General features: G+C 38.2%; 1 pseudogene; it reads left to right on the plus strand.

Moving 5' to 3' along the window:
* The first annotated feature begins 8,583 nt into the window (after positions 1 to 8,583).
* The window catches only part of LOC147631659 (uncharacterized), a 71,285-nt pseudogene continuing 53,086 nt past the window's right edge, over positions 8,584 to 26,782 (plus strand).

Raw genomic sequence — 26,782 nt, forward strand, 5'->3', positions numbered from 1 at the left:
TATGCATTTTTTAGATTTTCTCCACTGCATGTAGAAGCAGGAAGACTTTTTATTTGGGCCTGTTGAATGAGAGTTTGATCACTTCTTGATGTCCATAGGCTCAATCCATGTTGCACCAAGCTCTGCATACACACTGAAATGACTAAAGGCATGCTGAAGTATGCTGTCTCTAGAATTTGCAGCAAAACGCGAGGAGAGGATTTTAGAAATCTCAAAATAGTCCAAATCGCATTTTGTTGCAAATTTTAAAATGCTTCTTCATCCACCCATTTCATTGTGATTTTGTAAGTTTCTAGGCTATTCAAGGCTGCATAGTTCTTCTATAAACTCAATACATATGGTTTATAGTTGAAAAGATAGAGAATTCATTATAGGGATGCAATAGCATGTTGTTTCAAGTATTTGCAGAAAAACGCGATTTTGAGCTGTTAAAAATTTCAAATCATCATAATCGCGTTTTGTTGCAAATTGTTCAATTTTGCTTTATCCATTTTGTCATCACCTTCTTTTATCATTCTATGTTCTCCATGTTTCTAATCTTTTTCTATTGCTTTGTATGGACCTTTTCAGAGTGATGGCAAGAACCAAGGCAACTGCAAGGAGGTCTGGTAAGGGGCCAGGGCTTGCACAGCAGCAGCAGCTGGGGCTGATGTCAAGGAATCTAGTGTGCCTCCAAAAGGAAGAGTTGCACATGGCAGGAAGGGGAAGCCAATGAGCATGCTGCAGCAAAAGTCCAAGAGGTTAAAGCATTCTGCTGGTGTGCTAAAGGAGATCAGGAAACATCAAAAAGCTATAGGCTTTGCAATCCCCAAGGCACCTTTTCAGAGGCTAGTGAGAGAAATTTGTGATAGCTGGCACCTTGGTTTCAGGTGGAACAGGACTGCCATTCTTTCCTTACAGGAAATGGCAGAGGATTACTTGGAGAAGTACTTTGAAGATGCAATGCTTGTAGCAGCCCATGCTCACAGGGTAACTCTGATGGCCAAAGACTTCAACACATTGTCCAGAGTGAGGTGGAGGTATGACAAGCTGGTCCATCCTGTGGAATGGCGGCAGGACATTAAAATGAGAGATATTATTAATTCCACCTACAAGGAAATTGAAGTCAGACAAGGTGAAGGTTGTTGAAGTGACCCACTCAATGAGCACACCAGAGGGAAAGCTGCTTATGAGGAGTCACTGAAGCAACAAATAGAAGAATCCAAATCTGCTATAGATGTGGAGACTGTACAGATGGAGCTACATATACAGAGAAGGTTGTAGGAGCTGGGCCCTAACATAGTTGTCCATATTGAAGATGATTTTTCAGAGAATAATTTTGACTTGACAAAAGCATGCTTGGCAGCATTGGCTCATAAGAATGAGTATTGCTCAGATACTATCATTCTTGCAATGCTCTACTAAGTGTCTTTTATTTTACATTTGTTTGCAAAACAATCCTTATTGTACCTCCTCCCTTACACCTTACCTTAATTATTGTTTTGTCCAATGTAGCATGATGAGAAGCTGGCTGAACCATGCTGTACAGCATACAGTTTATATTATTGATCCTGCAATTTCCTTCAAGTTAAGAGATCCAAAGGAAACTCCCATGGATATTTCCAATTGGTTCAGACACTGTGATTTTGATCATGTTGATATTTTGCTACTTCCATACCATAACAAGTATGTGTGTGGCTGCTTCTTTTTGGATTTTCCTTCAAGATTGAGTACTCTTGTAGCCTTTGATTTCTTAATACTTTTTTCCTTATGCAGTGACCACTGGAGCTTTGCTTCTATTGACATCCAGCAGAAGCAATGCTTTTTATTCAACTCTCTTAGAAACACACACAGAGAGGTTAAATTGTAAGTGGTTTGTGTGCTATTTTTAACTTTAAACTTCATTATTTGGATTTAATGCACACTAACTGAATTATATGTATTGCAGTTGTATTAGAAGACTTCTAGATGCATTGGATCAGTGTCCTCCTAATGTCAATCTTGTGGATTCAATAGAGCCAATAGATTTAGAGGTAGAAAGTTGTTCCCTCTACTGATGTCTATTTCATGCTATGCCTTTGAACTTATTGAATAATTTTATTTTGTTTAGACATTAACAGTTTCTAACATATCTTTCCAACTATCCAGACACCACAACAAGATGATTCAAGTAGCTGTGGGCTGGAGAGTGCTGATTAGTGCCAAATATATACTTTCAAGCTATTTTGAGATAGGACAGCCAGAGCTTGTAAGAAAAAATAATTTTCATTTAGCTTCAAAAAATTTGATATTGGTACAAAGTGTTCTAAATCATCATATCTCATTGCAGATGAGAGAAGATAGCTTCAACTCGAGCTATGTGTATAGTTTCAGAGCTGATATAATTTGGAAGTTTTTGAAGTATGCCTTCCCCAAACCTATTGTACCAGCTACTGTCGAGTTAGGTGAGAGCTCTAAAGTCCGAGAAGGTGTCATACACCTTGATGACACAGATGATGCAGATGTGGTGCCACAAGAACAAGGACCTAGTGCTGATGAGGAGAAGCCACAAGAACAAGGACCTGCTGCTCTGCTGATGTTATTGAGGAAATGATGGAGCAGCAGCAAACAGATGCTCCAGGGGCAGTAGAGGAGACAATGGAGCAGCACCAAGAGACTGTACACGACAAGATGGAGCAACAGAAAGTAGATTCTCCAAATAAAGATGATACGGTGAGCTTGGACCATGTAGAGCAACCTCTAGATCAGCCTGTAGATAAATAGAAAATTGTTGTCAAGAATATGTTCTACATATGTAATTAAACACTTCTGTACAGAATTTTACATTTCTGAATATAATACCTTTGTTTATGGAGTCTGTGTTATCTCAATTTTCAAATTTTCAATGTCTTTGCATTTTATTGATCTCTCTCTTCTTTTGAGCACCTGCAAAAAAGCAATATGAAACAATAGGGTAAAGTAAACTAATAGCAGTGCTTAATGAGACTAGGATAAGTCACATGGTATACCTTCTTATTCTTGTAGATAAATAAAAAGTCCTTTGAAATAGAACCTTCTGTCTCAAATAGAATGTCATTGCGCAATTGAGCTAGGGAGCAACATTGTCTTAATGTGATATTGACTAGCACATCACCATTCTCAACAACATCAATATCAAGAAGTTTATTTTCTGCACCAAAAGAATCTTCATCTTGATCCATTGGGACTAGTTTTGTACCTAGCATTCGACTGCGCTTATAATAAAAAGAAAAAATGAAATTTTGTGATGCAACCATGTACTTCAGTTGCATAGAAGGTTGGACAACCTCACAAAACACTGAACTACGTATGTCTTCTTATCCCAACCTTTATCCAAAAATTGTGGCATGCATGCCAGACTTGTTGCTTTAACTGTGAACATTGTTTTTGAAACCTTCACTGGAAAGGTATTAAACAAGTCTACAAAAACTGTGAGAGGCATGCACAAAGAAATTTTTATTATCCTTGTGGCAATATTGGGTCTCAGAGCTTTCTGTACTTCTTTGAAAAGCTTGGCTCTATATGCCTCTGTAACACTAAAATGTGGGAGAGGCCAATCCACAGAATTCCATGTTGGAAGGTCTTGTTTTCTTAACACACCATGTGTGTTTGCATTGTCCAGCAAACTGATAAAAATGATCAGTAAAAAATATACCGGATTGAGCTAGCTCTGTTGCACATCGACCTTCGTATTGTTGTTCTCCTATCGATCCATGCAAAACATCTATAAATCCCAGAATACAATCGATGTTTTGCCATGTCTCATACGATGAAGGGTATAAATCTAAAATAAAATAACACAAGAATATCAATAAGCAAAGAAAGAAAGCTTTGTCTTAAAAATCCATGCACCTCATAAAGAACAAAACCACAATAGAAAAATATACAATTAGGCCTGTGTTGCGGAAGATCATTTGGATAGTCTCGCAAGACAAGTTCTTTATGCATGTACACATGCTGAATCAAAACTTCTTTCACCGATATCTTTCCTCTGGTGATTTTAAAATCTCGTACTCTTCCCTTCCATGATGCCAAGAAAATATTTTTTGTCTGGGGTCTCTTTCTTTTACTAGGTTGCATGAGCACCCATGCTCCTTTCGAAACAGTAAACCTTTCCCAAGTTCCTTCCGTTTTGACTGTACTTGAATTCTCTATCGAAGAAATAGAAGAAGCAGGTCGACGGGGTAAGGATGTGTGGTATAATTCTGCCTTCATAGCATTATCATCCACCACAGAGCGTCTTCCCACAAGAACGACCATAGTTTTTATTCACCATGGATACCTTGTGAATTTGTAACCACAGCAAAGTAATGTAAACAAGATAACAAAGTGAAGTTTCAAGAAAGAGAAAGTAGGCAGACAGATAGTTGACAAGAAACATCTTACTCTAAGCCAAACTGGATCAAGGGAGCAGTTTTGGAAAAGAAGAGGTTGCTGCACAATGAGGCAGTGGTGTAGAATGTTAGACCTTTCGAAGGAAAGGCAGCACAACAATTCAAAGTTCAAAGGGAGGTGGAAGCGGGAAGGCCCTTGTCAGAGAAAATGTCAGACTAGATTCTATCTTCATGTCCAAAGATCTTGTGAGAATAAAAAACCAATCTCCACATTAATGTAGCACGCTTGTACCTACATAAAATATTGTTTCTTTTATCTATTTTCTTTTATTTTTGTGAATTTCCAATGTTACGTTGGCCCTCTGTTCATTGGTTGAGAGCTTATTTTTCCAAACCGTAAAAGGCCCCAAAATGAGCTCCCTTTTTCCCTAATGGCTACATTGGCTGACTTGCTTACTTACAAGGAGAGTCCTTTGCTTATAAAAGAAGAAGTAGTAAAAGGACCCAAGGTAGAAGAATCAGAAATCACTAATGCATATCTCTTGTTCTTTGATGGCTCTTACAGGAAGAGTCATAATGCTGCATTGGGGGGGGGAGGGGAGTTGTTAAATATGACTCACAACTTACAAGGTGGCCTAATGAAGAAGAAAGGGCTCAAATTGAATGTACAAAGCAATAATGAAGTGGAATATAGAACTCTTGAAGCAGCCTTACGAATGTGTCTTCAGCTTAGTATTCAAAGACTTCGAATTCGAGGGGATGCACACTTGTGGTTGTAAAGCAAATGTTTGGTGTTTGGCAAAGCAAGAATACTAAATTGAGGAGTTTATGCTCTTAGGTATGGGCTCTACTTGAGAAATTTGAAGCCTGGAGTATAAGGCACATTAGGGACTCCAACGAAGAAGTGCATGTTGTAGCCCAGGACATGATTACTCAGACCTTTGTAATTAAGACTGACACGCCGTTATATTTGAGTAGAGAAACTCTGTCCAAGAAAGAAGAGTTCTTGTAAATAGGTGAAATTCCAAAGGAACTAGATAAATCCAGAAGGTATGCTTTTGTAAGGAAAGCTAGCAACAACAAGTATAAGCTTTTGCTGCAAGATGTGTTGTTTATGAAGGGTGCAGATCTGATTCTCATAAGAATACCATGGAAGGAGAAATTTATCGAATCTTAGAGCAGAATCATGAAGGTGCATGCGGAGGGCACTTTGCTATAAAAACAACACTGCATAAAATTATGCAGGAAGGCTATGTCTGGCCAATTATTCAAAAGGATGTGCATCATTGGTGCAAATCTTGTCCCTCGTGTCAATCTATGGGAAAGAAAGTCCTGAAGGCTGAAGCAAGAGGTAAATAGCTTTTGATGTCTTTGAAAAATGGGGGATTGATGCTGTTGGGCCTCTACTTATCACAGGAAGAGGAAAATGCTACATACTTACCACGGTAGACTACCTCTTGCACTGGTAGAAGCCAAGGCGGTTAAGCACATAACCAGTAAAGATGTAGCTAAGTTCATTTATGAAGATATATATTGCAAATTTGGAAGTTTCTTTTAGATAGGGGGCCAGGTTTTCGAGGTGACATTGTGAAGTATTTGTGTGAAAAGTTATCCACAATGTAATGGCTTAAACAAGAGGTTCAATGGTGAGCTTCTCCAAATTCTCACCAAAATGACTCAAAAATATGGGAAGACTTGGGACTTGGAGTTGCCTTGTGCATTTTGGGCATATAGGACTGCAGCAGCAGCAGCAAAGACAATTACATGTTTCTCCCCTTTTCACTTACTATATGGCAAGGAAGCTATTTTACCTATTGAGGTAGAATTACCGTCTTTGAGGATGATGACAAAGCTAACAGAAGAAGTGACCGATGCATTGCAAGAAAGGTTATTGTATTTGCATCACAACTATAACTGGATCGGGTCGTAGCTTTGGAGTATTATGATCGTGTACAAAGGAAAAGGCAAGAAAAGGTTAATCAGGACATCGAGGGTAAAGACATCAAAAAAGGAGACTTAGTGCTTCATTACAATAGCAGATTGGACCACACATTTCAAAAGAAATTCCAAATCAAATGGGAAGGGCCGTTCAGGGTGAGTGGTTTCCCAATGGCACTTATCAATTGGCTGATTTAGATGGAACTTGGCACAAAACCAGTGTTAATGGTTATCGTTTGAAGAAGTACCTTGCTCGGCTAATGACAGTGGTTAAAGAAGATATGCTTAGAACTAAAGAAGATTGGGAATCAGCAGAAGAAGAGGAAGAAGACTTTGGTCTCACATTGAACCAACTTCTTTGCTGCTCCTAAGCATAAATGCTCTAGTAGGCTGAGGGGTGGGCAAAATATGACAGGCTCAAAATAAAATAAACAAAAATCATGTATATATATATTAGGGATAGGGAAATGCTTAACCTAGCTTAAAAGGATTGCCTTGGGTGTGTGAGTTATAGTTTGCTAGGATCTGAGTTATGCACTTTGCATTTTGGCATTCTGTAAATATCTATAGCATAAGTCTTGTTGTGCTTGTGTATAATAGCTGGGAAGTGATGACATACTCTGCTTCCTTTCCTTCACTAGACTTCAAAGGTTTCTGCAGACAAATGAGATCCTATGAATGGTGTGCTAGCTTGATACAAAATGGTTATGGAGTTGCGGACAGGATTGGCTAGGATTACTCCGTGTGACACTCTTGTGGGGTAGCTCTAATGTGGAGGAAAATGGCCATGGGAACATGAGCTTTTAACGAAGGATCAAAAAAATTAATTAGTAAGGCTTATACCTTAGAAGAAATGGGAATTAGAAGCTTTAAAAAGTCGGCTGCATGGGGCGACGTGTGGACAAGAGTAAAGCTGGCCATTTTTAATGGATCATGAATAGTAGAGAACTGTGATGTTGTGATCAAAGTGATAGAGAAGCTAATATAGAGAGGCAGTGTGAGCTCTCCCACGAAAACCTATCATCGGCAAACATTATGTATGTATTTCAGGTGCATAAGATAGAGGCTCTTAATTGGTGATTGGTTGGGTATTCGGAAAGCATATGGTGGTCTACCCACCAGTAATGTGGGGATATGATCCAATAATCTCTCCCATTTTAAGCACTACAAATACCATCAGAAAAAGCCACATCCTGCCACATTTATATTCTACCCATGCACCATCCCTATGGGCATCACCAAGTGTCATGGGGTGCTAATCCACCATTTTTTCTAGAAATGGTGCATGCCAAATATCTATAATCCCAAGGGTTTCATTGCTTTAGACAAGATATTTACTCTTGACCCTATCCAACAATGCCCTTGGCATTGATTAGGAGAGATTCCACTAGCTTTTCAGGGGAAATAATCTTCCACAACAATTGTTGCATGTTAAAGAGAGAAATCGATCCAATGTGGTGTTCAATTTTATTTCTTTCATATCTTCCCACAATTCATATGCAGGGTTGGTTTTCTCACCCTCCTTCTTTTACTAGAGTGTGCTTCTATACGTTCTTCTATCCATTATCTTGCTTTACTAGAGTTTCCTAATGCACAACCTTCCTTTGGAATGTACATAACATCCTTCTCTTGTCCTTGCTTGGAATACAAAATTTTGTGACCACGCTCCATGCCGAATCTCCTTAACACAGCCAATGTGTTCTAATTTTTGTTTTCTATAAAATGAAAAATGATGCTATGCCTTGTTGGAAAGGCTTTCCCCCTCTCTTCATTCTTGAATTTAGCCTTTCTTTATCCTAGATGTGTAATCAAATTGTTAGAATTAAACTTTTCATATTCAGCATTGTCAACACTGCCACTAGTCTACCCTTGACTATTTCTTTGGACTTATGGATTTTCTTCTTTTGGGTCATGCACTTGGATTCCAAATTCAAATCTGAATTTGGGACTTTTTTGTTTGAAAAATCATCCTCTTGGTCTGAATCGAAGGAATCCGTGTTTTTCTTTTTCTTATGTTTCTTAGACTTCTTCAGTATCAAACTTCATTCCAACCTTTAGGTGGCTTCAACCCATCAAAACCATTAATTACAACATTCTCCTAGGTAACTTTTGATTTCAAACTCTTTTGAAGGCCCCGAACAAACCACTCTCCCAAAATAGTCTCTAATGGCTAGTCTACATGGTCCACTCGAACCGAAAGGGTCTAAAATTTTCTCAAAATTTTGATGCATAATCTTCCATCGCCAAATATTTTTTGCTTTAAGATTTGCAGTCTTCCCAACACTTGAGAAGAGGTTTTTTCCTTCTAGAAGCAATGGAGGAAAGCATCGCACATGGTAACATATATGGAAGTGGTTGGGTGCATACTGTGCAAGGAGCTAGTTTGTTGCTTGGCCATCAAAGGCTTCAAAAAAGGCATTATGCTTTTGAGTTGTGTGAACATTCGGTGGCATGCCATTGGCCAACCATATATTTTTAAAATTGGCTATGTGGATATTTTTGCCATAAAAATTGGCCATGTGGATGTTGGGGTCATTCTTCATTTTTGCATAAAGATTAGGAGACACTTGTTACACCATGATTGTCAGCTTTGGAGGAGGAGGAAGTGGACCCACCCCCAAACCTTGGGGAACTGGACAGGGAACTAGACGCTAAAGTAACGCTGATTAAGTACCTAGTCCGATTTGATGAGAAGCAGTCCAAGTAATCAAAATTTGTGTACTACCATCATTGTCTCCAAGCAGATCAATAGGGTCTTGGATCTAGACTACTAGCATCCTTCTCATGGAAATCTTCCTCCTAAAAGTTTTTCCAAACCCAAGTCACAACGCTTGTTGTCCGCCGCTAGCATAGCAAGGTGATGATGCTCCCACCAAGCCTCATAATTTCATTCTTGTTCCATCATAGTAGGAAGCATCTTGCCAAGATGTTGGAGCTTAATAGCAGTTGTTGCCATGCTCACATCAGCTAAAAGAAAAAGATTTAATACCTCTGTCAGAGGAAATGCTAGAAATATGTGAAGAGAAACCTGCACAATAGAGAAAGAAATGACTGAAAACAAGAGAATGCTGATAAAATTAATAAATGAGGCCCAAAATAGGATCACCAAAAATGTAGATAAATGAAACAAAAAGAAAAAAAGAAAGGCAAAACATCATGTAGTCATAGTGCAATTCTCTCCATCTCATCTATTATCAGATTGCCTATTTGGTTACAAACATAATCCATCATAAGCACACAAAACTACAAATAGGCATTTAGAATGTGAATCATTTGGAATCCTAACATAGAATACTATTCCTATGCCAAGGTAAAGATAATCCATCATAAGTGCATAGAGGTACAAATAGGCATTTAGAATGTGAATGTGAATCAAAGAGACACCTCTACTTTGATGACCTTTGGAATCCTAGCAGAGAATACTATCAATACGTATGGTAGTATTTCAGAGTTAACACCAGTCTAATGTCTAATTGAGCCATTCATTAAGCATTTGGTTTCTCTAAAGCCTTTCTCACATTGTCCTCCAAGATGCAAGGCAATTAGCAAGAATTGAGTCACTTTACAGACTTTTGCTCATATAACCAGGTTTACCACAAACAACACTTGTTCTCCACAACGGATGTAAAATTTACTTTACTCAAAATGGGAACCTCGATGGGGAGGCATATGTGGAACAACCACCTTTGTTTGTGGTTCTTGATTCTGAAAGCAAAGTTTATAGGTTATGGAAGGCACTCTATAGGATGAAAAATAAACCCCATGAGCATGGTACTAGAGGATTGATGCTTACGTTTTAGGTTATGGAAACACTCTATGGGATGAAAAATAGGCCCCACAAACATGGAACTAGAGGATTGATGTGAGTATTGGTGTCTTCTGTAGCCTTCCTTCTTTAGATGAAAATTTATATGTCTTTCTATGAGTAGGGAATGTATATGGTCATTGTTCTTTATGTAGATGACCTTAGCTTAATAGGGGATCACCAGAAAAAGATCTCATAAACATAAGAGCAGATGATAAGTGTAGAGCTTGAGAAGACATGTCTTGGGCTCATGCATTATTGTTTGGGAATTGAGGTCTGGGAGGAGGAGTAGGGATAACATTTTCATCTCTTGGTAGAAATATGTAGGTGAGATACTCAAGGCATATGGCATGTGACTAAATGCAAGCTAGTTGGTACCTCAATGGAGAAGCTGTTAGTCAAAGACACTTTATACGTTGTGGAGGAAATCTTACAATGGAAATTGGTTATGGTAGTCTAGTTATATTCTTGTGTAATACTAGACCAGACATTAGTTTTGTTGAGCACGTTCTTTGACAAGTCACAAATCCCAAGACAATCATTGAAAAGAAAATGTGTAGGTGCTGTGATACATCTAAGGTATTAGAAGCACTAATCACAAATCCCAAGCCAATAATTGAAAAGAAAATATGTAGGTGATGTGATACATCTAAGATACTTAGAAGTACTACTTGGAGATATAGCATCACCTATGTTGTGGGCAAGACCCTACATGGATTTTGTAATTCGGACACTAGGAGAACAACAACATGATGTTATTTTTCTCTTGGTTTAGGATGCATTTCTTTGATCGATTAAGAAGCATTTCTTGGACCAATTAAGAAGTAGCCCATAATTACACTTTCATCATCAAAGGATGAGCATGAAGCTACATGCTTTACATCATACGAGGCATTATGGCTGAGGAGGATTCCACAGGATATGGGAGTGGTGAAAAAATATAGCCTATAATATAATAATTTGACAACCAAAGTTACATGGCCATTGCTTAGAATCACGTGTTTCATGCTTGCACAAATCATTGAGATTCATTATCGCTTTGTGTACGAGCTCATCATGTGACAACGTGCATGACCATTACTTGGAATCCTATATTTCATGCTTGCACAAAAACACATTAACATCCTTTATCACTTTGTGCATGAGCTCATCATGTTCAGGGAGGTCGAGATGGTGTACTACCTAACGATAGAGAATTGTGCAAACATCTTCACAAAGGCTATTAGCAAGGACTATATGGAGAGACATCTTCATTGACTCAGAATTAGACCATAGTGGTAGTTCAGGGCCATTGAAGTCTTTGCTAGTATGTCTTTGCTAGTATGTCTTCAGATCCTCTAGTTGATGTGAAGGAATTTTGCCTAGCCCTCTGGATTCACCTCCTCAGAATCCACTTGCTTCAAATGTATCATTTGGCTTTTTGTTTAGCAAGGCATCAAGTCGACATTCATGATTAATTAGAAGCTTGAATTATTCTATATATCCAACACGCATATATTCCGTGAGCTACTTGATTCGGGCCTCATTAGAATCCACATCATTAGCTATTAGCTCATAGACCTCGAGATATTCAGCTGCATCCATGCATCTATCCAGATTTATAAGATTTGAGTCTTGCCTCGATTAACTTTACATACAGGCTTATGTTGATTCTTCATGGTAAAACGATGATGGGTCAATAGATGTTGACATTCATGGGGTAAAACGATGATGGGTCAATAGATGTTGACATTCCAGCTCTGAGCTTGTGTACTTTTACTAGAAATCTAGAATTTCTTCTTGCATCCTAGCTTTATCTGCATTGGACTATGCTAATTCTCTCTGAGAACTTCTACTGTCTACCGCCTCAAGGTTTCCTGTCCAACTACTAAGGCTACTACCTTGTTTTGGATGTAGACTTTTTTGCTAGTTTTGCTTTGGATTTCGTTAGCTCTAGCTCTGGACATATTAAGCGCATTCTATAGAGTATCTTTTTGTGCTATCAATGATGCAAACACACTAGTTGCTTTTATTACACAGTTTGAAATGTATTTATAGGCAACTTGCAACAAGATTGTATCCACTACCTCCACCTCATCCGAAAACCGCTAGTGGATTTAAACTACCTGCCACATAAGGATTTTTCTAGATGGGCTCTCCAATTCCCCATCTGCACTTTTACTTTAAGCTTTCTCTCTAGGGTTCTCTCTTTGGTTGTTTCCTTATGGGGCCCCTCCTTCTTATCTTGAAACTTCTTTACTTTCTTCCAAAAGTGTGGTGTACCTTTTGCTCCTTAGGTAGCTATAATCAAGGTTTGCATAGTGGTTGAGTCCCATGATGGAGAGAGTGTAAATATTGACCAATTTTTATCTTTGAGTTAGGGCCTATACTCTTAATCTCTACTTGAGCTGATTAAGTAATATCATTAACCAACATCAAAGACAAATTTATCTCTTCCATAGGTTGTCTCTTCTAAATTCCTAACAATGCTTCATGATGGCAATGCTTGATACTAGCACTATCATCCAATATCATTGGGATTTCTTATTTATTATGCACTATTCATAGAAATCACAAGATTGCAAGATGTCCCAATCAAGGAAATAGTCATGTGTGGAGACTGTGGAATCAACCATCTCTATCAAAACTACCCATGGTTTCTGGTTGAGTACCTTGCCTTACCCTACCCTCATAGAAATGTCTTCATAGTCTACTCATTGTAGAACACATCGATGCGGGCTACAATGGAGAGGTTACAAGCATTGTTTTTGCAAGAAAAAGTTACAAGTGTCGGTAGTGTTAGAGGAGAAAATCAAGTTATAAATCTGATCTACATGCTAAAGGTCTCAAGGTTATCACTATTATCAAAAAAGAGAATCTAGACTTTGTATCACTATTTGATATTTAAGTAGAAAGGATACTATGATATCACTATTTGATATTGGTGTAGAATTGAATAAAACCCTCTCTTTTTTATTGAATAAAACCGTTTATTTTTTGCATTTTAATGGAATTATGGTGATTTGGCCTAATTTTCTTAGTCATTGATGGGCTACAATAGAGAATTTGTTTTTGCATTTTGATGAAATTAAACCATCTTATTCTGGCATTTTGGATGGAATTTTGGCGAAATGAAAGAGAATTAACATTGCCAATATGGACCGTGCTAGCATGGGCTATCAAAGGCACTTTGTTTTCTCTTTCTAATAGAATAAACACTCTCTTTTTGTCTTTTTAATGGAATTATGTTGTGTGTTTTGGTGAAATTTAATATGGCCAATATGGACACAGTGCCGACATGGGCTATCAAATGGACCTTATTTTTATATTTTTTAAAGAATTAAACCCTCTTTGTTTGGCATTTTGATGGAATTTTATTGTTTGTGTTGTTGAGATTCCAAACTCGGTGATAGCTAGAGCCAGGCACGATATGTGCTGGCATGGTAGACAATGGTAGACAGTAGCATGTGTGTGGCGATAAATGGCCATGTCTAACTAACCACAATGTGTGGACATTAGTTAGGGTTAGGGTTATTTGGTGTGTGAACACAACACATGTAGTGTGTGTTTGTGTATTCTTCTTCTATTATGCATTATGTGAGTGTAGATATGGCTTCCCTCTATGGTTAGGATTACATCAATCTACTAGGGTTTTCTCTTGTGTGTGTGCTCTCTCTCTATATCTGTTTCTTATCATGGTATCAGAGCCTGGTGCTCTCTATTAGGGTGGCCCTACTAGCATGGGAAGAGTGTAGGGTGCAACCACATGCCATGGGGCTTTGCCCTTATGCACTCGAGAGAACAATAGCTCAACTAATAAACCAACAAGTCCTGCCTAGCATATAAATGTACGGTTGGGGTGTGTCACTCACCTCGTGAGCGCAGGTTGCCTGGGATTCTAGTACGTAGCATCACCATGTAGGAGCACCTAAGAACTCCACTCGGTTGTTATCGCCATTACACTCTAATAGAAGCTCGACTCTCTCTCTCTCTCTCTCTCTCTCTCTCTCTCTCTCACTCACTCACTCACTCACTCACTCACTCACACAATGGAGCACATAAGAGCTCAACACACACAAGAGATAAGTAAGGGAGAAAAGGAAAAGAGCACTCACTTAGATTATGCATAAGAGAATGAGTGGTGAGAGTTACATTTTGCCTTTTAGATGTGGCTTTTAGGGTTTACAATCTTGGGAAGCCAAAGTTAAAAATTACATCCTAGGGCCCATTCGGCCATTCTAGCTTCTGTAATCACGTATTCCACAACTAGTACTCTCCACCTAAGATCGTATGGTGCACCTTTAATAGACAAGCGATGATGACATGCAAAATAATAAAATATAAGTACATTTCAATGAAATTTGACATTTCTCTTGCCATATATATAGGCAGTGATGTGTGTGAACACACTTAGGACCGTCGGGGCACTTTTTCCCTCTTTAGGAGGTTTTTTCCCCCGGCTTGTATATACGCCCATCATTCTAGGGCTAACTTATCTTTGTACATTGACACAATCTAATACACTGTGTGTTGTGTGCATTCTTGCTTCTTCTTCTCCAAGATTTGTGTGCTTTCCTGCAACCCTAATTCCAACAATTGGTATCAGAGCAGGCATAGGCTCCCAGGGCTACGACGCTAGCACCCTCCGCCGACTCACATTCTCCGATTGAGGTGAGCTTTCACGAGCACTTGTAGGTCCCTATACTCTGCAAATATACCCGTAGGGCTTTGCGTTCTCAGAAATTACATCTGAGGTCATTTCGGGCTCCGTTTTTGCATTACAAGTTCTGTACAGGTGTTTTCGTCATTTTGTGTAGAAATTTTGACAGTGCAGTTTTTTGCAAAACAGGCATACGTATTCTATTGTGGACCATGCTACATAGCACGAGTTATTTTCTGTTCAATCTTTGCTTCATTACAGGTAGCTTTTGCATCAGTTTTAGTTAGTGGCCATGGTTGATAACAGCAATGATGTATTTTACATGTTGTCTACTGATGACAAATTGGATGGAGATAGCAACTACCCACTTTGGGCATACATGATGTAGCATGTTTTGGTTGCAAAAGGAGTGTGAAACATTGTGCAGGGTATGGATGTACGTCCAGGTTTTGTGGATGTAGGATCTGTTGAGGATGTTGCAGGTTCTAGTAGCTCTACTATTGTTGCTGTTTTACCCACTGCTAAACAAGCTTGTTGGGATGGTAAAGATGCGCAGGCTCATGCCTTGATTGCACTTTCTGTCAAATGTAACATCACTCCACATATTCGTTCAGCTAAAACAGCAAAACAGGCTTGGGATATTGTAGCTGGTTTGTATGTAGGTCGTAACGAGGCAAAAATCTCTTACCTGCGTAAAGAGATAGAATCGAAGATTATGCAGGAAGATGATGACATGAATGTTTTTCTTGCTGAGATTAAAGATCTCAAGGAGTAGTTGATTTCTGCAGGTGAGACTATTCCTGATCACTCTCTTGTGCAGACTATTCTTGATGTTTTACTTGAGTCATATCAAACTTTTGCTTCCACGTGAAGACTTGTTACTGAGGACAGACCTGATGTTGTCAAGTATGATACTTGATGTTTTACTTGAGTCATATCAGACTTTTGCTTCCACGTGGAGACTTGTTACTGAGGACAGACCTAATGTTGTCAAGTATGATACTTTAGTCAACAAGCTCTTGTAAGAAGCATAATCCAGGCAAAATAGGGCTAGGCAGTATGCAGTTGATCAGGCATTTGTTGCTGCCCACCAGAGAAGAAGGTTTGTATGCAGGTCGTAAAACGAGGCAAAAATCTCTTACCTGCATTAAAGAGATAGAATCGAAGATTATGCAGGAAGATGATGACATGAATGTTTTTCTTGCTGAGATTAAAGATCTCAAGGAACAGTTGATTTTTGCAGGTGAGATTATTCCTAATCATTCTCTTGTGCTGCAGACTGTTCTTGATGCTTTACTTGAGTCATATCAAACTTTTGCTTCCACGTGTACTGAGGAAAGACCTGATGTTGTCAAGTATGATACTTTAGTCAACAAGCTCTTGCAAGAAGCACATTCCAGGCAAAACAGGGCTAGGCAGCGTGCAGTTGATCAGGCATTTGTTACTACTACCCAGCAGAGAAGAAGTGGTAAGGCAGCCCCTTCCATTGTTTCTTCTCCTATTAGTAGGTCTGCAACTTCTTCTCCTTCCATAGGTAGCAACAATAGGTCTGAGAAGGCTCTTGATAAAGGTTGGCTAGTCATGGGATAAAACACCAATGTACAGTGCCGTATACCCCTCAGCAAAATGGTGTTGCTGAGAGAAAAACAGGTCAATTATGGAGATGGCACGATGTATGGTCAAGAGTCAAGCTTTGCCACATGCGTTTTGGCTTGAGGTTGTCATGTGTGCTGCATATGTACTCAACAGGTGTCCCACTAAGGCCTTGCAGTCTGTTACTCCATACGAAGCTTGGCATGGCAAGAAGCCTTCTATTGGTCACTTGCGTGTCTTTGGTTGCTTGGCCTATGCTTTAGTGCCGGTGCAACAACATAGAAAATTGGATGATAAGACTGTCAAATGAATTTTTGTTGGTTACAGTGCTGAGAGCAAGGGTTACAGATTGTATCATCCGCAGTCAAAGCATATCTTGATTAGTCGGGATGTTATTTTTGTGGAAGACGTTGTGCAGCCTTTGTTATCATGTACCAAAGAGACAGGTGTGAGCTCACGGGATGTATTTGATACGTTGTTGCCTCTGTTTACAGGTGGAAATTCAAATGTAAGTCCTGATGAGGTAAATATTCAGCCTATGTAGATTTCAAACGACATCATAGATCAGCCTATTTCTGATGCAGATTTACAGGATGTAATTTATGAGGATAGGGCTGAAAATGAGCAGGCTAGAGGTATGCCTAAATGGCTGGTGCCAACCTTGCGTGATAGTAAAATTGATGCACCTATTTCTAGTCGTACTCGTTCAGGTTTTCAGCATGCCTCTTATGCATCAGATTGTTATGCTTTGGCTGTGTCTAGTATGTGTGAAGAGGAAGAACTTCTTTCATTTGTTGATGAGGCACAAAAATCAAAAAATCGGTTGGCTGGTACATGGTCTTTGTGTGATTTGCCTATTGGTAAAAAGGTCATTGGATGTAAGTGGGTTTTTAAGTTGAAACGAAAGCCAGATGGTAGTGTTGATCGCTATAAGGCTAGACTTGTTATGCTCAAGAAAAGGGCATTGATTTTGATGAGACCTTTGCTCCCACTTGTTGTATGATTACCATTCGTAGCATTTGTGCATTGGTAGCTCATAATGGTTGGAATGTACATCAGTTGGACATAAAGACTGTGTTCTTGAATGGAGATTTGCATGAGGAGGTGTATGTATCGCAGCCTCGTGGTTTTGTTCAAAGAGGGTAGGAAAACAAAGTGTGCAGGTTGAAAAAGGCTTTGTATGGTTTAAAGCAAGCTCCACGAGCTTGGTATGAAAAGATACATGCATATTTGACTGCACATGGTTTTCAGAATAGTCCAACAGAAAGCACTTTGTATGTTAAACGTGTGTATGATGTACATCTAATCATTGCTCTCTATGTCGATGACATACTGCTCACAGGACCAAATGAGAGTCATATTACTGATTTAAGGCTGATTTGAATGCCTCTTTTGAGATGTCAGATTTGGGATATTTGCATTATTATTTGGGGATATAATTTAAGCAGTGTGATGGAGGTATTGCTTTGTGTCAGACAAAGTATATTGAGACATTGTTGCAGAGATTTGGCCTTGCAGACTGCAAGCCTATTGCTACTCCAATGGAGACACGTTTGAAGTTGAGTCTTCATGATGCTGGAGATCACTTTGATGTCACACTCTATCAGCTGTTGGTTGCCTCATTTATGTATGCATTACGAGGCCAGACATTCAGTTTGCAGTCTCACACGTGAGCAGGTTTATGCATAGCCTAGGGTCTCAGCATTGGAAGGCAGTTAAACGCATCTTTTTTTCACTACTTAAGTGGCACCATCCACCAGATTTACATGCTTTTTCGGACTCAAATTGGGCTGGTTGCTATGACACAAGAGTGTCCACAAGTGGTTTTTGTTTCATGCTCTCGGTAGTTCATGCATATCTTGGTTGAGCAAGAAACAACCTACTGTGGCCACTTCTAGTTGTGAAGCTGAGTACAAGGCAGCTTTCACAGCTACGGTTGAGTGTGTGTGGCTCTCAGACGGCTTATGGCTAACTTGGGTGTTGACAGGAGTCTGCCACCTCTATCTACACTGACAGTTAGAGCACATTGGCAGTTGCAAGAAACCCATTTTTTCATGCTCGCACAAAGCACATTGAGGTGCATTATCACTATGTCAGGGAGAGACTCTTAGCAGGAGAGATCAGCTTGGCATATGTGCCAACACAGGACAACCTCATCGATCTTTTCACAAAGGCGCTTCCTCATGAGAAGTTTAAAGTTTTTTGCAAAGCTTTGGGTTTGCTCCCCTTTGTGGATTGATCTACTTCGGGCATGGCACTTCCCTATACATGAGTGCCAGCTCTCGTTCACACCATCACTCCCTCCCAGGGGGGATTTGTTGCCATATATATAGGCAGTGATGTGTGTGAACACACTTAGGACCGTCGGGGCACTTTTTCCCTCTTTAGGAGGTTTTTTCCCCCGGCTTGTATATACGCCCATCATTCTAGGGCTAACTTATCTTTGTACATTACACAATCTAATACACTGTGTGTTGTGTGCATTCTTGCTTCTTCTTCTCCAAGCTTTGTGTGCTTTCCTGCAACCCTAATTCCAACAATTTTTTACTTTAGCCAAAAATGTTGAATAGAGTAAGATGACTGGCATCGATGTTATGGATGTCCCTACTGGTAGCCAATTTAACATGCTCCTTTCTTGATGTAAATTCTGATGTCAATGAAGATAAGTCAATGCCATGAGGAAAGAAACAAGGGGATGATCTAGAAAAAATAATTTGCAACAATTCTACATCCCTAGGTTAATTTCCTCTTTTGTGCACCTTGGCTTTCTTGTTGGAAAATCATATAGATCTTGCTATAAAAAGTCCAAGGTTCTCTATTCTATTTGACCTTTCACTCCTTGGATATCAAGGAGGAGTCCTCAAAGACCTTGGTAGAGAATCAAGGTCTAGTCCATTTTTATAAAACACTTTCACTTCCTAGATATTGAGGAAGAGTCCCTAAAGACCCTAGTAGAGAATCAAGGTCTAGTCAATTTTTACAAGACACTTTCACTCCCTAGATATCAAGGAAGAGTCCCCAAAGACCTTGTCAGAGAATCAAGGTCTACTTTTTTTTTTGTAAGATACTAGAAGTGAAGTGGCATTAATAATAGATGGAATTTAGTTAGAGGTAGAGATCTAGGAGTAATACATTGCCAAAGGTATTTTGGGTTTAGATCTTCCAGCTATTAAAAAAACCAAAAGGACAAGATTATGGTGTTTAGGATCTAGGTAAGGAAAACAAGCAAATTTTACTTTTGAGAATATATGCAATACGTAGGAGGAGATATTTCTTTTGTCTCATTGAAATGATTCTTAATCAAATCATTATCACCAACAAAGTCCTTATTTTTAGTATCTCCCTTGCTAATGGATCTAGTCTTAGAGTTAGGAACAATTAATATTTTGTGATCGTACTTTGATATGGTAGATAGAGGTGCTAATATATTAGGCATCGGCATCTTTAATGGTCCCAATACTTCATCTATCCCTTATTGAGTTTTCCTTACCAACTCTTGAGTTTCCACTTTTAGCCACAGATTGGTTAACACATTCCTATGACACCTATGTCCGCACACTTATGTAATGGACATCGGCACTATATATTGTAAATCCCATCATTTGATGAGGAAAATGCCCTAAATACACTCACAGGTATTGAGCTTTGATGGACAAATAAGAGGATCTTGATGAGTTGGCCAAATTATAGAGAAAAGCCTTGTAACTATGTTTTGGGCGTCTCGGGTCACTTACTCTCGGGTGGCCTAGTGGGAAAAGGCTTGGAACTATAAAAGCCAATAGAAGTGGAGTGTTCTCTCTCTCCCTCTCTCTTGAAACTCTAATCTAGCATGTGTGGTGTGCTTAGGGTTAGGTTTTGGAAATGATTAGTGTTAATCACTTGGTCTCTTATGCTTCCCTTTTGCTTGCTCTCTCTCTCTCTCTCTCTCTCTCTCTCTCTCTTGCTTGAGTGATTATTTTACCAATGTGATCCTCTTCCGCGGAGATTCCACATGATCTTTGCGAGAGAGCTTTTATTACACATTGGATTAGAGCAACCGCCTCGGGGTGACAACGAGTGCGGTGTGACGAGTGGCTACGGTGGAGCTCTTGAGCATAGGTCAAGCTCCGCGGTAGGAAGCTTCCCATGATACGTTAGGGTAGGGTTTCCTTAACATCTTTGGTGATGCTGCCAACAAGGAGCACCAATCCAATACTTACCTATGTAATCTTTGATTTGAATCTGATGGAGTCTCCATAACCCGGTGCCAGGAAAGCTCTTTGGCATGCGATTTTTTTATTTTTTGATGTATTTTGATCATGGTTTTTATTCATGTTTTTGTTATGATTCATGTATAGCTTTGTGTTTAGAGTAGGATTATTACTTCTTTGAGTGGAAAAACTTGGGATTTGGGTGATTAGAGAGCCTAATCAAGAGGGTTTTTGCTCAAATCTAGACTATGTTTCTTAATTTTTAGCTTAATCTTGTTTCTTTTTCCTGATTCCTTTGCATATGTAGGTTAGAATTATTAAATAGAACCCTGTTCCATTTACCCCCAAAAAACCATAAACTATCTCTTAATTTTTACTAATTACCACTAATCTATTGGTTAGTGTGATTAGTGGACTTAAAGAGAGCAAAAAACCAAAAAATTGAACCTAATTGCTTGTAATTAATTAGACTAATTAGAGTGGCATTAGTGTTTTAAACACTTGCCTTGACCTAAATCCATGTTTAGTCCACTCTCATTAGGCCTTAAAATTAGCAAGAATTAGCACTAATTTGGTCTCTTTTGTCTAATTTTTTCTCTTTTGAGTGGGTTAATTAGAGACCTAATTAGTGATTATTTAGGGAGTAATCACATCTTTAGATTAGCCTAAACATTACTAATCCACTTTTCAAATTCCCTTGCATAAACTTCTCATAATTAGGAGTAATTAGAGGGAAAAGAAGAGGGTTAAGGAGTGATTAACATTGGGATTAAGAAGATTAATCATTAGTTAAGTTAGAGTGCCTCTAAATTAGTCAAAATCAACTAATTTAGAGATAGCCTCTAACTTTAGCCTTTTTCCACCTACCTAAAGGGGGTCTTAGTTTTCTCCCACTCACTTCCCTCCAAATTTGAAATTCAAATTCAAATTTAAAAATCCAAATTCAAATTTCAACTCGCCTCGGTCGTTCACACCTAAGGCCATGGGAGTATGCTTCTAAGCATACAATGGTACTACGAAGCTAAATTTTTTTTACCACCACTGGCATACCATCCTAAGCATACACCCGTACCATCCTTAGCCATGCCCGTACCAACCTAAGTGTACTACTATACCAATCCAAAAAAAAAGGACAGGAGCGTATGATCCTAAGCGTACACTTGTACCAACCTATGCGTATGGCCATACCAAGCCGTACCATTCTCAAAAATGTTTTTTATATTTTTTTTGCCATGGACATACCATCCTAAGCATACACCCGTACCAACCTTAGCCATGCCTATACACCAACCTAAGTGTACGGCCATACCATCCTCGAGTTTTTTTAAAAAATGCCATGGGCGTACCATCCCGAGCATATGCCCATACTAACCTTAGCCACGTGCATACCAACCTAAGTGTATGGACATCCCATTCTCAAAAAAAAAATTAAATTAAATTTTTTAAATTTCAAATCTTTAGAGGTGCTTTTGGTCTATGTTCCCGACTCACTAGGGTCATTTTTACACTCATAAAATGTCTCAAAAGACCACTTTTAACCTTAAGGGTGCTTTCGGCAAAAGAGAGCTAAAACTCCTATTTTAGGTCCGCATGTGCACTGGTGAAGCTTTTCTAAGTTTCTCCGCACACCATGGACACCTTTCGGTCATGATTACATGCCCCCAATGCCTCCATTCCATTCAGCGGCAACACGACCTCAATTGCACATTCACATGTGGTCGCACGCCACACATGCTTGGCCATGAGGGTGAAACAATTTTTGAAGAGTCCTCATTTGGTGGGGCCCCTCCATACATGCACCCTTGTGTGGATAGATGCCCCATGCATACTCACGTACCTTCTTCTCTATCCACGGATCTATTCCCACCCCCCACCCTTGCGCCACAACTTGACATTCCGAGCTTAGCATGAGCTCTAGGGGAAGGGGATTGTCACAACACCCACAAACATCACATACAAAACCTATGTGGGCAAAAATTTTCAAACTTCTACCAAAATTCCACGGAGTTGGAGACATTGCATACCACATCGAGGTCTTTAACCAAATCTGTTTAGGCATTTGAAAATTTTGATGATGCAACCAAAGTCCATCTCCTTGGACTCAACCTTAAGGTAAGGCCATGAAATGGTTCCAATCCTTGGACCCTTAGCACAAAGGTGCTTTCAAAGCAGTGAGAAAGGCCTTCATAGTTGGGTTTGCACCCTACAGGCCCAAATGGAGCCCCATTATCCAACTGTTCCAATTGGAACAAAAACCAGAGGAAACATTACACGATTACATCACACACATTAAGTACCTTGATTCACGTTGCGAAGAGTGGGAAAAATTGAGTGACAAACACTTAATGGATCGTTTCCTCTTAGGGTTGCACAATCCAAGGCTACACGACCACATCAAAGTTGGTCGAGGACCCCTCCACCTTTGATCAGGCCTGCAAAATGGAAGATCTTTCTCGATGATAACATGCGAGAAAGCTATTCCATGCAATTGGCTGCCGCATCAATAACAACCCAAAGCTCATTTGTAACATTACCTTCCTCTCCTCTCAAGCTCCAAGCCTTACTAGTTGCACCACCCTAAACTAACTACTCACACCCCCAATGCCACCACGTCCTTATCCAGTACCAATATTTCCATTCAACTGTTACCTCTCCAAGCACACCCTATTGCTCATAGAAAGATCCCAATCAGGCCCATTGCTAAACCTATGGAGCCCATGTGTAATATGATCTCTGAGGCACCCCTTGTAAGATTCCTCCCCCAACCCCTTTTTGATGTCTAGTATCTTCCCCTGTAATCAACCCTCTTCAGAAATATAAAGACCTTGTTTCTATCTGTTTTAGCCTAGAGAGAGAAAAATATTCTAGAGAGAGAATATTCAGATTTTGAATATTTTTGGATAGAAAAATATCTCTTATAATTCAGATGAGTTCCCCTAAAATAGAAATTCAAAAAGAATTTTCCAATGTGCAATTGGAATTAATTGGAAATAGGTATAAAGAACCTTAGTCTAAGGGTCTAGATTTTCAGAAATCTTTAGACTATGGTCCAATTAAGGTTCCTATGGGCCAATAGCATCAATCCATGTGTAGGGAGGAGATAAATCCAATTTGAAAAAGAAGATACCCAAAAATGAGTAAATACTCACATAAGATGAAGAGTTGAAAATGTACAAGGTTTATTAGTAAAAAATTATGAGCAATATTAAAAGTATGACATATGTAAGGAAGAGGAGTTCTTTAAAGGAGGTGCATATTTCACATAAGATGAAGAGTTGAAAATGTACAAGGTTTATTAGTAAAAAATTATGAGCAATATTAAAAGTATGACATATGTAAGGAAGAGGAGTTCTTTAAAGGAGGTGCATATTTCACATAAGATGAAGAGTTGAAAATGTACAAGGTTTATTAGTAAACAATTATGAGCAATATTAAAAGTATGACATATGTAAGGAAGGGGAGTTCTTTAAAGGAGGTGCATATTTCACATAAGATGAAGAGTTGAAAATGTACAAGGTTTATTAGTAAAAAACTATGAGCAATATTAAAAATATGACATATGTAAGGAAGGGGAGTTCTTTAAAGGAGGTGCATATTTCACATGCTTGAATGAGTTTTAAACTCATAAAAATTGAGATATTTCATCTCTCCTCTCTCCTCATTCAAGTCTAGTTCCAAAAAGTTAGCCTAACTGACCTAAAAATGGTCAAATATTGACCAAACTGATTTAGAAAATTCTAGAATCAGTTTGTTTGGTTAAGAGCTCAATTTTTCCTATAAATAGAAGCCTCACCCTTGTTGAAAAATATATAGTGTTTATGCATCGTTACTCTACTCCACCTAAGCCAAGAACTGTGAATTCATTTAATAATTCACTAGTTTTTGGAGCTTCCCTCTTTCTTCAATCCCCATTAGTGGCTCCATCAACATACTTAACCAATTCATTGGTTGGGGGCCTCTACCGTGAACAAAGAATCAAGCAAGTTGTAAGGTAATTAGTGAATATTCATCTTTCTATAATTTCTCAATGTTTCTCTCTTCTCAACCCCTCTCAAGCTTGAGAAGTTTAATTGGTATGGTTTTTTTTAAATGCTATTGAAGTTTGAATAGTAGTGAAGAGTTACATAATTTAATAAATGCTATTGAAGTTAATTTTCATTTATGTTTAAATTCTAATGATTCTTATGTAAATTCTCTCTCTCACTCAAGAAATGGTCATACTCATGACCCATTCTCAATCCAAATCAAGCTTTTCATAAAGCTTTTCCTTAACCCAAGATTAAGCTATGCTTGAGGCCAAATTAATGGCTTTTTCTTATGCTTTTAGTTTATGTATATTGATGATTCAATCCATTATGGATTAAGGATTCAATTAGAGAATCATTTTAATTATTTCCTTAATGATAAGCTTTATCCCTTAGAAAAATTGAGATTTATCAGTCATAGCAGCGGAGCTATGGTAAAATTTTTATAAAAATTATGCATAAAAAATTTTCATTCAAAGCATAAAAAGAGGACTTCCTACCATATTCTAGGAATCATCATCCTAGATTAATTGAAAGAATTTCATTATAATCATGGAGAAATTGAATTTTAATATTATGCATAAAGGATAAAATTTTATATCAAAAGTGTTATTTTTACCATTTTTATTTTCATGCATAGAAGTATGCATAATGGATAAATTTTTATATCAAAAGTGTTACTTTTATCATTTTTACTTTCATGCATAGAAGTATGCATAAAGGATAAATTTTTATATCAAAAGTATTATTTTTACCATTTTTATTTTCATGCATAGAAGTATGCATAATGGATAAATTTTTATATCAAAAGTGTTACTTTTATCATTTTTATTTCATACATAAAAGTATGCATAAAAGAAAATTTTTATATCAAAAGTGTTACTTTTATCATTTTTAATTTTCATGCATAGAAGTATGCATAAAGGAAAATTTTTATATCAAAAGTGTTACTTTTATCATTTTTAATTTTCATGCATAGAAGTATGCATAAAGGAAAAATTTTTATATCAAAAGTGTTACTTTTATCATATTGGATTTCATGCATATAGGTATGCATAAAAGATATTCTTTTTATACTAAAAGTATGATTTTCCTCATAAATGGATTTTATGCTTAACTTAGATGCATAAGAGAAATTCTTTTATTCTAAAAGTATAATTCCCTACCAAATTGAAATCATGCATAAGAAGATGCATAAAAGATTGATTTTAATTTCGAAAGTGTTAGTCTCCTTAAATGGAATTTATGTATAAATAAATGTGTAGAGAAATCTTATATCAAATAAAAGAATTCTCTTTAAAAAAAAAAAGATATGAAATGTGATAAGATGTGATAAGAGGTGTATGAGATGTGATAAGAATTGATAAGATGCGTATGGAAAGTGATAGGATGTGATAAGAGGTGATAAGATGCTTATGAAATAAGTTAGGATGTGATAAGATGAATTAAGATGTGTATGGGGGGATGAGGTAAGAAGTGTATGTGATAGGATAAGATGTATATGGGTTGTGATAGGGCGAGAATGGATGTGATGTAAAAGATTAGATGTGAAGGTATATGGGGTTATATAAATGGAATGTGGATGTGGATGTATGTATGTATGTGGATGTAGATGTGGATGTATAGATGTGAATGGAAATGGGGATGTGGATGTATGTGAATGTGAATGTAGATGTGGATGTATGTGAATGTGAATGTAGATGTGAATGTGGAATGTGGATGTATAGATGTGGATGTATGGGAATGTGGATGTGGATGTATGTGAATGTGAATGTAGATGTGGATGTATAGATGTGAATGTGGAATGTGGATGTGGATGTATGTATGTATGTGGATGTAGATGTGGATGTATGGATGTGTATGTATGAATGTGGATATGGGATGTGGATGTATAAATGAGGATGTGAAAATGGAGGTAAGCATGTAGATGTGGATGCATGTATGTGAATGTGAATGTAGATGTGAATGTGGAATGTGAATGTATAGATGTGGATGTATGGGAATGTGGATGTGGATGTATGTGAATGTGAATGTAGATGTGGATGTATAGATGTGAATGTGGAATGTGGATGTGGATGTATGTATGTATGTGGATGTAGATGTGGATGTATGGATGAGTATGTATGAATGTGGATATGGGATGTGGATGTATAAATGAGGATGTGAAAATGGAGGTAAGCATGTAGATGTGGATGCGTGGATGTGAATGTGGATGTGGATGTGGATGTGGATATGGATGTGTATGTATGAATGTGGATATG

The sequence above is a fragment of the Cibotium barometz genome, chromosome 14 (genome assembly GCF_041138505.1).
Source record: "Cibotium barometz isolate CiBa-2024 chromosome 14, ASM4113850v1, whole genome shotgun sequence".
NCBI classification, from domain to species: domain Eukaryota; kingdom Viridiplantae; phylum Streptophyta; class Polypodiopsida; order Cyatheales; family Cibotiaceae; genus Cibotium; species Cibotium barometz.